The sequence below is a fragment of the Castanea sativa genome, chromosome 12, assembly GCF_040712315.1.
Source record: "Castanea sativa cultivar Marrone di Chiusa Pesio chromosome 12, ASM4071231v1".
NCBI classification, from domain to species: Eukaryota; Viridiplantae; Streptophyta; class Magnoliopsida; order Fagales; family Fagaceae; genus Castanea; species Castanea sativa.
The window spans coordinates 8,686,164-8,700,243 of NC_134024.1; the positions used below are offsets into that span (position 1 = coordinate 8,686,164).

The 14,080-nt window shown below is 33.4% G+C and overlaps 1 pseudogene; it reads right to left on the bottom strand.

The window, feature by feature from the left end:
- LOC142620129 (cyclic nucleotide-gated ion channel 1-like) overlaps positions 1–13,219 on the bottom strand; it is a 32,064-nt pseudogene extending 18,845 nt beyond the window's left edge.
- Between the last annotated feature and the right edge of the window lie 861 nt (positions 13,220–14,080).

The following is a 14,080-nucleotide window of genomic DNA, read 5'->3' on the forward strand; positions in this document are numbered from 1 at the left end:
AGTACATTGATTGCTGAGCATATTTATACCACAAAAATGAGGAAACAGGTATCAACAGAGCAAAAAACTCACTGGCTATTAAAAATTAAGACAAAACATAACAGGTAGACTAGGGAGAATTATAGATACCGTGTAGCATGCCTGCAGATAGCATTCGATCTATATTATCTACTCGACGCTGTATGGATTTTAAAACTGAATTCAACGATGAGACTCTCTTTCTAACACAAATTCATCTTGGCAGTATGCTGGAAAATGAATGGCAAGGGTGCATCTTCTACCAATTGATCAAGTTCTGCCAAAGGATGTGACATTTTTTTAATTCAATATAAAATCTCAAACATAGGCATAGCATTCGAACTTATACAAAAAGAAAAATTCAATGCATAGAAAGTGGATCTAACAATCACATCCATCAAGAAGAATGCAATTCAGAATTTCATTCATCTATTGCTAATATCCATAAAGGGCACTTTTTTTTTTTCCTTAAAATTTTTTTTTTTTAATTTATAAGTAATGAAAATTATATTGAAAACAGAATAGACCCAAGTACACTGGGAATGTACTAAGGGTGCAACACAATCAAGATCCCAAAATACAATGATCCAACAGACCAGAAATAGAAAAACATAAAAATGTTTGTAAAGCTAAACTCAACTCGAGTAAAGTATGAAAGAAGAAAGACTTACTCTTGAGAGTAGAATGTTCACATCCCTCAAAACTTCTAGACGGACCTAAAAAAAAAATCTTTTACTCTTTGTTGCAATAGATTACCCATTCATTGTTGTTGTATGTGTAAGAGGAATGGGGAATCTATTGACCACCTGTGACTCTTTGGCGAGAAAGAAACAGGAATTTTGATGGTGTTGAGCTACCTAATTTTGTAGTGAAAGAGTTTCTTTTGAGGTCCTTGTATGATTAGATGACTGCCTAGGGTAGCATCCTCTCAATGTCATTTGTTGACTTTACAGAATTTTTGTATTTGTGATTGTATTCTTTAGAAAGGAATAGAATCACATCTCTCGAAAGTGGCTTTCCCTTCTTTATTTTGAATAAAATTATTTACTTTTTAAAAAAAGTATCATGGTGTAACCATTGACTAATTAAGACCATCATTCATGGCCATAATAATTATAGCCCATTACTTGAGAAATATCAGAACAGTGAGTAGAAAGTTCTTTTATGCGAGTCCTGATTTGCTATTTATGTAGAATAATGTGCTAAGATGATAAAATATGCGAATCCAGATGAAAGCTTCAGCGCAAAAAATAGAAGCAATATCGCAAAGAACGTGGAAATCAATTCAATTTCAGGACGGGGACCTCCTCAGACCTTGCATGACTGAGCTCGCTAAAACCAATCTTAAACAGTCTATTCTTTGAGGCTGTATATTGCTGGTTTTGCTCTATATACCTATTTGAAGTAATACAAAAGAATTTTATATATTTTGGGCCTACAAGAATTTAAGGGTCATGGGTTGTAATTAGTCAGTAAACACACTTCGCTGTCTTATAGGCCTTCAAATGTGACCCTTGATGTCTTAGGATTTTCCTAAGTATCTAATTTTTTAGACAACTAAACTAGGAATCAAGACCACATAACTCAATGCATTATTTGGTAAGACCATATTTTTACTTAAATTGATGTGCTTTAAGAACAAAAAATAAATCTTTACATAGAATATTCTCCTCTACCTTTGCCATCAGCATTTTAATTTGATATAATTTACTTCGAGTACAAAATCAACATGTGTTTAAAATTTATTTTTCCTCTTCCTAACCAGAATACCCATAGAATAAAAGAAATCAAATATGGAGCATTTAAACTGTGTCCTGAGGATGCAGTTGCCCATACTCTTTTACATGCATTCTACTCTTCAGCAGTTGGGCAATTTTCATTCTCTAAGTGATGACTATAAGCAATCATCTAAGAAAAATTTGATTATTTACATGCTTATCAGCCTAACTCTACCAGTCTCTTTACTTATCAAAAAAAAAAAAAAAAACTCTACCAGTCTCTTTAAATTTGTTAAGTAATTCATTAGAAGAGAATCAACAAAAGTAAAAAAAGTGAATATACACACACACACACACACAAATCAATCAAAATCATAAGCTCAAGATATTAAGAAAACCCAAAAAGGACTGAGAAGAGGTAAGAAAAATATTGGAAAGGCCAAAAGAATAGCATCAACAGGATTTCCATCTTTAGTGTTGCCTATGTATTAACCCCACACCTTCTGACACCATGTCATTCCCCTCAAGGATGCCTCATGCAAGTATACTTCCAAATCCCCAAAGCACCACTCCAAGCTGAAACATCTATACAACTAAATTTGCCATAAACCCATGCACTCCAAACATGGAGAAGAACAACATCCAAAAGGTACCTAGTAATCACATGATGTTTCAACTGTCTCTACTCTATTTGCACACTGAAACTTTTTTCTTTCCTTGAATTATTTTACTGATGCTTATACTATTCAGTTCCGTCGGCCAAAAAATAAAATAAAATAAATAAAAGACTATTCAATGTATTACAGAACCTAAGATTCCAGCAAAGTGCCGCTAGAGGAACACCATTAAGGCTTGACCCATTTAATATAAAAGAAAAGTAAGGCAACAGGAACTTGACCCATATAATATTGAGCTAAGAAGGGAAGAAAAAAAAAAAAAAACAGTTCGAAATCCAGCTGTTTCCGGACTTCAAAAGGGCCATTTACCAGATTACCATTAAGTTTTGGATTAACAACTTGGGGAAGCCGACCAAATATTTGTTTGATCTGCACTATTCTTTCCTTCGCACCAATATTTCCTGATATATTCTGAAATTTCAAAGATGAAAAACGATCAGACCAGGTTAAACTCAACCATTTTTTTCTAATTGTAATTACAATTCAATAAAAAAGGTTTTGTAGTAACAGATAATCAGATCCTTCGAATGTAACTTTAATTACAATAGACATCACATCAAGATCAAACACTAATAAATGCATTAAAAATCAACCCACTGAAGAGGGAAAGAAAGTCCGTAGAGGAGCAAATGCTAGAAAGAATAACAAGCTTGGATAACAAAGCAATCTGTTTATTCAATTTCTGATAATGATTGTATTCCGATAATGCAAAAACAATGATCCTCCATGCATCTAAGGCAAGAAATAAGTAATCATACCTGCTCATGGCAATTTTGGGCAGGGGAAGAAACAGCCCGCAAACGTCGGCTATAAATGCTGCAAAAAATCATAAAGCCCAAATGCCAAAATTAGCACAAAAACCATCAGAGCTATCAGATCAATGCCATTGGGAACCAAGAAAAACACGAAAAATTCAAGCCCTTTGCTATATCATAACCCAAATGCCAAAATTAGCAAATACCATAGGAGCTATCAGACCAATGCCCAGATAACAACAAAAACTCAAAAAAATATATATATATATACAAATCAAAATCCAGCCTAAGTAACCTATGGGGCTGGAATTTTCCCAATCCAGCCTAAGATTTTGGATTGTAACCTAATTTAGTTGAATGTATGTCTGTGACTGTGTGTGAAAAGACGGCTTGTGCTATTACGCCCCTCGAGGAACAATTCTTATTTGTCCAACAACTTTTAAATTTAGTGCAAAACTTAGGTTCTCCAATTAAATGCAAACACGTCTAAACTGTATTGTACATTGTATAAACAATATTATCTTTCCTAAGGAGAATTAAAGTCAATCTAGTTATGTGTTTGAATTTAATTAGAGAACCTAAGGTATTGCATCTAAGGTACTATGCCTAAGTTTTATCCTTAAATTTATTGGTAAGTTACACGTGCAACCAGTAGGTGATCGCATGACCTCACCCTTCATCCTGTTATTATGGGAGGAGGAAGTGCCATTTGAGGTAGAGCTCATTGGCTGTGTGGCATGCTTAATCAGCTTTAGTGAAATTTTGATCATTTTTGCCTAAAGACTATGGCTGTTGGTTTACATTTAATTTTGTAACTTCTCATATTCTAATAGTTTTGGTAGTTTTACTGCTCTGTTGTTGTTGATTATGCTATTCTAGCTTGCAGTGTATTCTTTGTATCTCTTATACTCTTAGTTTGTTTAGTAATCAGTCATTATGGATATTAATCAAATGACTGACTAGGGTGAAATTATCTCAGCAAAATTCACGTGGATCAGATCGTGAGAGGCCGAGGGTTAGAGAGCGAAATCGGGATAGGGAAACAGATGGAGACCGTCATCACAGGAACTATAGGGATAGAAGTATGAAGGATGATAAAGGAAGGGGCAAGTATGATGATTATGGCCGTCATCAAAGCAGCCATTATGACAGGTTATCACATTCTCACTGATTTTATTCATTTACTGACTATCAAAACGATTGGAACTAGTCAGTGAAAAAAAGGAACTATTGGTTACAAGATTTACCTGCACATTTTAACGTGTGGTCCTTTCTTGACCATTGTTGTGCTTTGGAACTTATTTAATGTAAATCCCATTAATGTCCCATATAAGTGAGTTGAAATATATGTAACTCGTAAGATTGATATTAATAAAGATATCAAGCAACGATTTCAAAATATGAAATATCATAGAAAGCAATTATAGAACCTTACGTATTTTAGTTTTAGTTTTTATTTTTTTTCCTAATGTATTCAAGTTCTCTTTTGTTGTAAATTTTGTATGATTTAAGTTTTTTATTGACACCTCATAAAAATAACCCTAGAGCAGCCACTAATTTTCTTTGGTTCAAGCGTGGACATAAAACTATAAAAAAAAAAAAAAAAAAAATTGGTTCCATTCCATGTTATATACAAGTAGTAATAAAATGGTATTGATTATGTAGGAGTGTGAAAACCACACGCCTCAGGGCTTTCTATTTAAATGAAGGAATGATGAATTAGGGATGTGGTGAAGGTCACTTCGACATGTATGGAAGATGGTGTCGTTGGAATCTAATGCATTCATGCAAACTCCAGATGCTGTTTTCTCCTTCTTCTTCTTTTTAAATTTTTTAATTTTTTTATAATTGCAAAGTTAAACTTCGTACTTATGGTATAAATAAAATTATCCATTTTTGTACAAGCTATTACCCAAAGAAAGTCATGTTACTAAGGTTAGATATACATAACAATCAAAATATTAAAATGTTCGCTAAAAACTGAAATTTACATTTAACTTTTTTAAATTTGTAATTTGGAGACGACATATAATAAGAAGAAACCTTTAAAAAAAAAAAAAATTAGAAGAAACTTAACAAAAAGTAAAAACGAACAACGCAAGCACAAAGATGATCACATTCATCTTATTCTATTTTGTTTCTTCAATTTAAGTTTTTGATTCTTCATAAAGACTATGTTTAAACAAATATATTTGTTAGAGTTGGAAAAAAGGGTTAGATAATCCAGGTCTTAGACATGTTTGAACAGGCAGCAATATATAGTAATATATACGATGCAAACACAAAACAACAACTTCATATCCAACATGTAGATCGAATATCTCATTAGAAACCTTTAATCTTTAAAAAAAAAATATATATTTTAGTCCTATAGTTATACAGATTTATCATTGTGAGCTTTGACCATTCTTTTTAATTAGAAGTTTTCCAAGAAAATAGGTTGCTCACTCAATATGTGAATTTTTCAATCCTACATTGAGCAGATCAATAAGTAACGTAGATGAGCAGATCAATAAATATATTTTAAGAGAAAAATGAAGAAGAATAAAAATAGATATCCCTCGCTCGCAATCCAAAGCAAAAACAACAACTTCATATCCCTTCCCTACAATGTGGATAGAATATCTCATTAGGGAACGCTTTTGATCTTTTGTATTATCTTTTCATAAGTCAATAACAACTTACAATGTAATCACAAAACATTAACTAAAGCTAAGTAACGTGAGGCGTTATTTAAAACTAAATAAATAAGTTTCCAAATAAGTAAACCATGGATGCTTTTACCCAATACGGTGCATGTGCTCAAATCTGTTTTCAGGGTTATATGTATTCTGTTTTGACAATATGCTTCTATGGTTCTATGGTTCTATTTATATGCATTGCTCTAATGAGTGATGTCAGTATTTTTTTTTTTCTTTTTCTTTTGAATAGAGAAAAAAGGTGAGGGGGTGGGGGGTTGGGTTCTGGAACTGTTTAGATTCAGAATGAATTATGTTGCCCTTTCCATGTAATCCAAACGACTAGGAGGATTAGATGTTCCTATGGGTTATCTCTTCATTGTACTCAGGACGAAACTTTACAGATTGAAGCTATCCATCTAAAGAATGCAATCTTAGAATTGAGTATCTTTATTTTCCTGGTTTTAGGTGTTAATAAAGACAGTAAAATGCTTTTGTTACTAAAAAGAGAACAATTTCTGCGGAAAATTTATATTTTGTGATCTGGGGTGTGATCTTTTTGTTATAGTTAAAATGACTGTTTTGAAAGTGACAAGAGACTTGTAATTTAGTGGCATTGCTTTGTCATTTTTTTCTGCCATTCTATTCTATTTGAGATCATAATCACCTTAAACCTAAAATTTGGAAAAAAAATTACTGTTAGTCGAAACCCTAAACCTAAAATCAAAACCCTAAGCCTAAAATCGAAACCCCACAATCACAAAATCGAAACCCTACAATCACAAAAACGAAACCCTACAATCACAAAATCGAAACCCTAAACCTAAAATCAAAACCCTAAAACAAAAATCAAAACAATCAATTTAAAAAACTTACTGTTAGTTGGCCCTGTCAGTGTCTTGAGTGAGATTGAGAGAGGGAGAGACCCAAGGCAGCGCCGGTGTGTACGATCGGTGGTGGAGCTTGGGTGCCTTGGGGGGTTTTTTGTTATTTTTTTGAGGGTAAGGCTTTTCGCCGCCGCCTCGGACTTCGGTGCGGGTGAGGGTGGAGGCGGTGCCGCGGCGCTTGCTCTGGAGGTCAGTGACGATGCCTTGGTGAACGACGGCGCGGGCGGTGTCGGGTGGGGCAGACTTGAGTTCGAGCTGGGTCTTGATCGAGGGAATTGGGTTTGAAGGTTCGGACAGAGCAAGGTTTGTTTTAGGCTGTTTTAGATTTTTTTCATTTAATATTTATAGTAGGGTTTTTAGCCCCGTTTTTTAAAACGTAGCTTCAGGGATTCTTGAAGCCGCGTTTTAGATAATTTGTCGGCTCTCTTGGTAGGATCCTTCTAGGATTTTTAGATTTGAACAATTCTTGGCACATATTGGAAGAGAACAATAGAAGTCAACACCTTTCTTGTATTCAAAGATTTTGAGCCCCTCAGTTCTCGGAAAATAATTAAAATGATCACCTGAACAGATTGCAACACGTTTAGAGTCAATGGATACAATCTAAATATTAGCGCAATGTAAATGTTTAAAAAAAAAAAAAAAAAAAAAAAAAAAAAACAATTAGCTGAAGAAAGCTTTCCCTTACCTGTGGGAAGGGAAGAATAACGAGAATGTCAATTAGGAAGTATGGCCACAAATACCTCCTTGCTAGTTTCCAAGGATCATTAATTTTTACTCCTTTCTCGTCTATATAACCACTATGAAATTGCAAAATAATATTTATAACGCCAATGATATTGGTATAAACTGAACGCAAAATAAGAGCTGTGGTTCTCAACTTTTTGTCCAACTCAATGCACTTCTTATCTTCGTCGATCACAGGAACGTAAAAGAACAAAGGGTCCATTGCTATTGCAATCACACACGACACTCCGAATATTATCCTCCACGGTTGAGAGAACCAGTTCCGGCTCAAGAATTTTCATTGAACTACATGATCTTAGCATTGAATCACCTCCATTCCTCCCGTATCGCACCTTTAGCACCCCCTCAATGTCTTCATTAATCCTGAAAAAAAAAAAAAAAAAACTCCGTGATACTAGCTTGTACCATGTATAAGGGGAAAATCGAACAGGAAAATCAAGGACGAAACTGTTGCACAGATTTCCATTCAGTTCCTCCTTGATCAAGAAAGATAGAAATTGGGTGACTCCATGTACTCGTTAAAAAGGCAAACGATAAATTTAAATGACATATTTTATTTTTACGTTTAAATATTAATTATTTCACTTTTTATATTATGAATTTTTTATTCAAAAATCATTTTTCTTATTAAAATTATTAATTAAGTTTTTGCTAACATCTATTTTTTAATTGGTTATAGCTAACCCACTCAAACTTTTTGTAACATAATTGATGCATAAAATTTTATCCTATTTATATATGGGGTTCATATATTCCATTATGATTGCATAAGATCAAGATGACAATTATATTTTGATATAGGCGAGATTCGCACCCCATATTTCTTGTTTGAAGACTGTCATTATCATCAAGGCAATATGAACTAATTATTGCTATCACAAATGTACTAATCAAGTTATAATTGGAGGTTCCTCGTAATCACTTATATAGCTAAGATCTACTAAGGAAACACTTGATTTAAGACTTAGCACACACCCGCATTAAGACCTATTCATACAATCCAATTTAATCCATACAATTTGGGGTATCATAATCTCCCCACTTAAATTCCTAACATCCTCAAACATGATGCTTCCAAGCCATATGGTGTTACTTAGGTGACTCCTATAACATTAATAACAGTATGAGAAAACACTAGCCAGCTCTATACTATTTCTTATAATCACTTACGTATAACCAAGATGTACTTAGTAAACACCAATTCAACACATACCTATATAACACACACTCATACAATCCAATCTAATCAATTACACAAGGAATACTCATTACTTCTTCAACAAGAAATATTTGTCTATCTATGACAAGGAGAACCTTTGTCTTCCACACCAAGTAAAACCTTTCCTCTTACATTAAGAAAACCCAAACCAAAACTAATTAAAAATTTGAAGCAATATTCAACATAAACTTTGTCTGATACAGATTTGTGGCAGAGCCGTGATAGGGTAGAATGGGCAATTGCTACAAATAAGTCGTATCATTGCAGCAATGCCTGGGGAGCAATGTCACATGCATAAATTCTATATATTTATACTTTTTGGGCCTCATACACTTTCGAAGGAAAAAAATACTACTTTAATTTAATTAGCTCTTAAAATAGCCTAACCAACAGTAAGAATTGCCCAAACAATAACCAGAAAACAAAAACAAAAAGCCCATTTCTTAGCGTTCAAAAAAAAAAAAAAACCAATGTTCAATCAATTCCAAAGAACAAATTTAAAAGACAAAAATGCAAAACTAACCTCCTAACTTTCAAATTTTTTTCATTTCAGTCTTCTAACTTTCAGTTTTGTTAATTTAGTCCTCTAACTTTCAATTTTTGTCAATGTAAGGCTCTGTTACAACTTTGTTAGTAGCTGCTGTTAGACCCACTGAAACAACGTCTTTTTAAAAAAAAATTCGGAATTAAAAGGAAAAAAAAAAAAAAAAAACTCATACATCTCTGATCTCACCAAAGCTGTCTAGGTGCAGTTTGTACCGCTAATCTCAAACTCTGTCACACTTCTTCAACAGCCACGTCTCCCAAAGGCCACGTCTCCATTCCCTTCCAAATTTCTATGACCCGTATATATATATATATATATGAACACACTCGTTTCCGAAACTCCCACTAACTCAAAGATATTCCAAGTTGTTTTCAACATATATACACAACCGAGATGAGCCAAGAATAGCCGAGGAGGACGAGTCAAGAACATGAGAAAGAAGAACAAAAAGAACCCATCAAATACGTCAACGTTTTCAAAGTTGTTGGGGAGCTGGCTTCCAAGCCTATTGCACCGCAAGACGCAGCGATGATGCAGAAAGCTGAAAACATATTTTGGGTCAGAACATGGTGGATGTGGCGTGGGTTTTGTTTTTGTTTTTGTTTTTTTCAAATTTTTCTTATTTTCTATTAATTCCAAATTATATAAAAATAAAAATAAATAAAAAACATGTAAAACGGCGTCGTTTTAGTGAGTCTAATGGCAGCCATTAACAGAGTTGTAATGAAACCCTACATTGACAAAAATTGAAAGTTAGATAACTGAATTGACAAAACTGAAAGTTAAAGAACTAAAATGAAAAAAAGTGAGAGTTACAGGGTCAGTTTTGCATTTTTTTTTTATATTAGCATCATGCCTCGCCCAAAATCTACTCTCCACAACAGCATAACTGGTAATATCTCTTCTCTCACATCTCTGACGACTGACACTGACTATCTCTCTCTCTTTTTCTATGTATTAGAGCACTAGTATTGAGGGTTTAAATATCTCCGGTTGCTATTTTACAACTCAATCCATTAAAATGATGCAGTATCCGGGTCGTTATTGCTAAATAATTTTAGCAACAATGAACAATGGGTTGTTGTATAATGTATATAAAACCCACTATAGCTTCGAATGGAAAAATAAATATGATATTTTATTCTGTCTTTAGTCAAATAAAAATAATAAGCTAAAATGCAAAATTGACCCTTTAAATTTCACATTTTGTCATTTTAGTCATTTAAGTTTCAGTTTTGTTATTTCAATCATTGAAGTTTCAAATTTTGTCAATTCAGTCCTCCGTTAGCCTTCCGTCAAATGCTGCCATCGTTTTGGAAGAATTTTTTTTTATTTCTTAATTTAAAATTGAAAAACGTTAATTACAAAAAAAAAAAAAAAAAAAAAAAAAAAAAAAAAAAAAAACTAAGGGCTCAGGGAACGATATCGTTCCCTAGCTCCTAGTTCATTCTTCAACAATGGAAAGATGAACTTTCTTACAGTTGTTTTGTTCAAGTAAAGACAATATTGCTTTAATTCATTTTCTTGCAACGAAGTAGTTTTGGTTAGTAAACGGCAGTATTTAACGGAAAATTGAATTGACAAAATTTGAAACTTAGAGGACTGAAATGACAAAAGGTAAAACTTAGAGTATCAGTTTTGCATTTTAGCCAAAATAATATAATCATCTCTCCTCTCTCATCTAACTCATCTCTCATTTGTCTCTCACCAGCTCTCTCTCTCTCTCTCTCTCTCTCTCTCTCTCTCTCTCTCATTAAATTAGGGCTCTCTCGATGGTGGCAGCATTGTGGTGGTGGCATGGTCATGGCAGTGGTGGCATAAGGGTTGTGGGTTGTGGGGTAGGTGGGTTGTGGGTTTTGTGGCATGGGTTTCTGCTAGGTTGTAGGATGGTCTGATGGTTGTGGCATGGTGGTGGAGTGGTTGTGGTTGTGGGCTGGGCATCAACGTCAACAATGTGGATGTGGGCTGGGATCGGCGTAGCCAGCGTGGTGGTGTGTGGCTGGGAACATCGACCTCTCTCTTCTTTCACACTCTGATTCTCTCTCTTCTCTCTTCCCTCTTTCTCTCACTCCAATTTTGTCTCTCAAATTGGTTTTAGTTTTGGTTTGATTATTTGTTATGGGTATCGATGCATCAGCTAGTTCATGGTGGTGGCGGTGGGGGCTTGCTGTGGTGGTGGGGATGGGTTCATTGTGGGTTTACGAAGGTGGCCACAGATTTGGGTGGCAATTTGTCAAAGTTTGGGTAGGATTTAATTGTTGTTTGGGTCAGATTTGATGGGTCTGTGGGTGTTGTTGTGGGTTTGTGGGTGTTTTGGTGGTGGTGTTTTTTTAAACAGGGACTAAAAGTGGTGAAAATAAAAGATAGGAACCAAAGTGAGAATTGCGTAAAAATGTAGAAATGAAAATGTGGTTTTCGCCATTTATAAATTGAGAACTAATAAATTTATATTATCATGTAAAATATGAGTGGGTTGGGGGATTAATTTGTGGTGCTTCTTCCTTTTTGATTGCTTAATAAAAGTCTTTAAGTTTATACTACTAATATGTTTGAGTCTAGAAAAACTTTGTTATGTGTTTTCAGGATAAGCATTATTTGCTTCATTTGAATATTTTGTTAGTTTTGTACACTATGCAAGTTAATTTATTCCTTTGTTTGACTTGGTTCTATGTGTTATAATTCAGAACCACCAAATTAACCAATATTATTGTCAAAGTTATATTCAACTGAAATTTGTTTGTTATGTTTTATTATTTCATAGCTCTAACATCTACAATTCCCTTTCTCCCCCTCTCATGTCCAGTATTAATTGTAGAAAATTACATTGGTTTACGCAAAATTAAAAACAAACAATTATTAATTAGAAAACAAGTAAGCAAATACGTTTAAATTGCACAAAAAATATTTATAATAATATTATTCTAACTTATATATTCATTTTCAATATTGATTTCAATTTTTTTTTAATCCAAATGAATATAACATTTTCGTTACATCATATGAAGTTTTCCTATAAATAAATCATAATTAAAAAAACATTATGAAGCAGGCAATTATCACTTAGAAAATAAGCATGCAAAAACAGGGGGAAAAAAGTGCTTCACAATATCAAAAATTAAGAATTATTAAATTTTAAACAAAAACAATATGGACAATTTATATTTTTTACCTAATAATATCCTTACAAGATTTTTTAAAGACTTAACAAAATATAAGAATGACTATTTATCAATAGTATTTATATTATATATATATATATAAAAATTATATTATGCATCTTAATGTGTATTTTTTAAGTATATCCATGCAATTGTAAAAAAAATACACAATGCTAAGTTTTGTTAATGAAATTTTCTGGTTAATAATATGAATTTAGACTTAACTAAGTCTTTGAAACATGCATAAACTCATAATTAATAAATAAAAAAACAAAAACAAAACTAATAGTATCACTTAAATAATAAAATGTAATATTTTTTCATTATTTTATTAAATTATATCTATTCCACGTGGGCATATATACTAGTTACCACGTAATAGAAAATCAACATGAGAAATAGCCACCACCCAGCAATTACAACGACTACAGCATCAACGTGGCAACTACAACAACAACAGACCGTACAAGTAACCCCTTAAAGCCCTTCTTCATTTCATCTCCATAACTGCATGTACACAGATTCACACAAATAGCACACGGCCGCATACACAACTCACAACATTGATTTCACGCACATAAACACAGAAGCTCACACGACCTTAATCTATTCCCACACGAGCATACACTTCGATATGCATTAGCACGCTTACACATACTCATCAATGCACAAACTAGCCCACTTAGATCACACCCAAATTAATCAAGCATGTCCATCATTATGATTTCCAACACAGACCATCCATGATTGGGGCCACTCAAAAATCAGAGCGAAGGAACCTTTAACCGAAACCTGCCCTCAACCCTTGTTGCCATTGTCTAACCTATGGCCCAAAACCAGTTAGTCCAATAAACCTAAATGTCTCTTAAGTGTTAAGTCCAATTCAATGCCCACCAATTTGGGCCCAACAATGAAGCCTGCATCAAAATCTCAAACAGAACCCTGAAGGCTGAAGCTTATCCAACCCAAATTCAGAGAATTAATCTAACCCCAAGAAGTAGATAATACAAACCCAAGCCCATTTTAGATTCAAGTCCAACTCCAATGTAACCCAGATCAGACTAGGCCTATTTCTGGTGGGCTACTTCAAATATTCACAAAATTAGTCAACCTGTAAATTAAACGTACATTAAACAAAAAGTGAACCAAAATGCAATGCAATCTATACCAGAGATGAAAGATGCATCAGTATGATTAGAGAAATGCATAAGCACGTGAGAAAGCAGATAATGAAAAAACATGTTGAAATTTTTGTAAATGATGCCTTAAGATGTTATTTCATGTGACAAACTTAATTAAGGCAGTTCTTCACTTTTATCACTAAACTTTGAACATGGATCTATGGATATGCAAGATGTGTTCATGAAAATCAAAATTACTAGATCTACTATCCTAACACTTGAAATACTGTTTTGATGTAACGCATGAATATGTGAATACATGATGATGACTCAAATAACATGGAAAACCAATCTATTAACATTCTAAAACAAAGAGACAATCAATCAAATGACATGTTATAATCATCAAAAGAAATTCCTACCTAATTTTTATTTTATTTTTTATCCTTTTAAGATATTATGAATATCCATACTTAAGAACTACATAAATGACATCATATTCAAATAAGATTAACTCTAATTAACTAATAAGGACAATGTTTTACCTGTGCATGC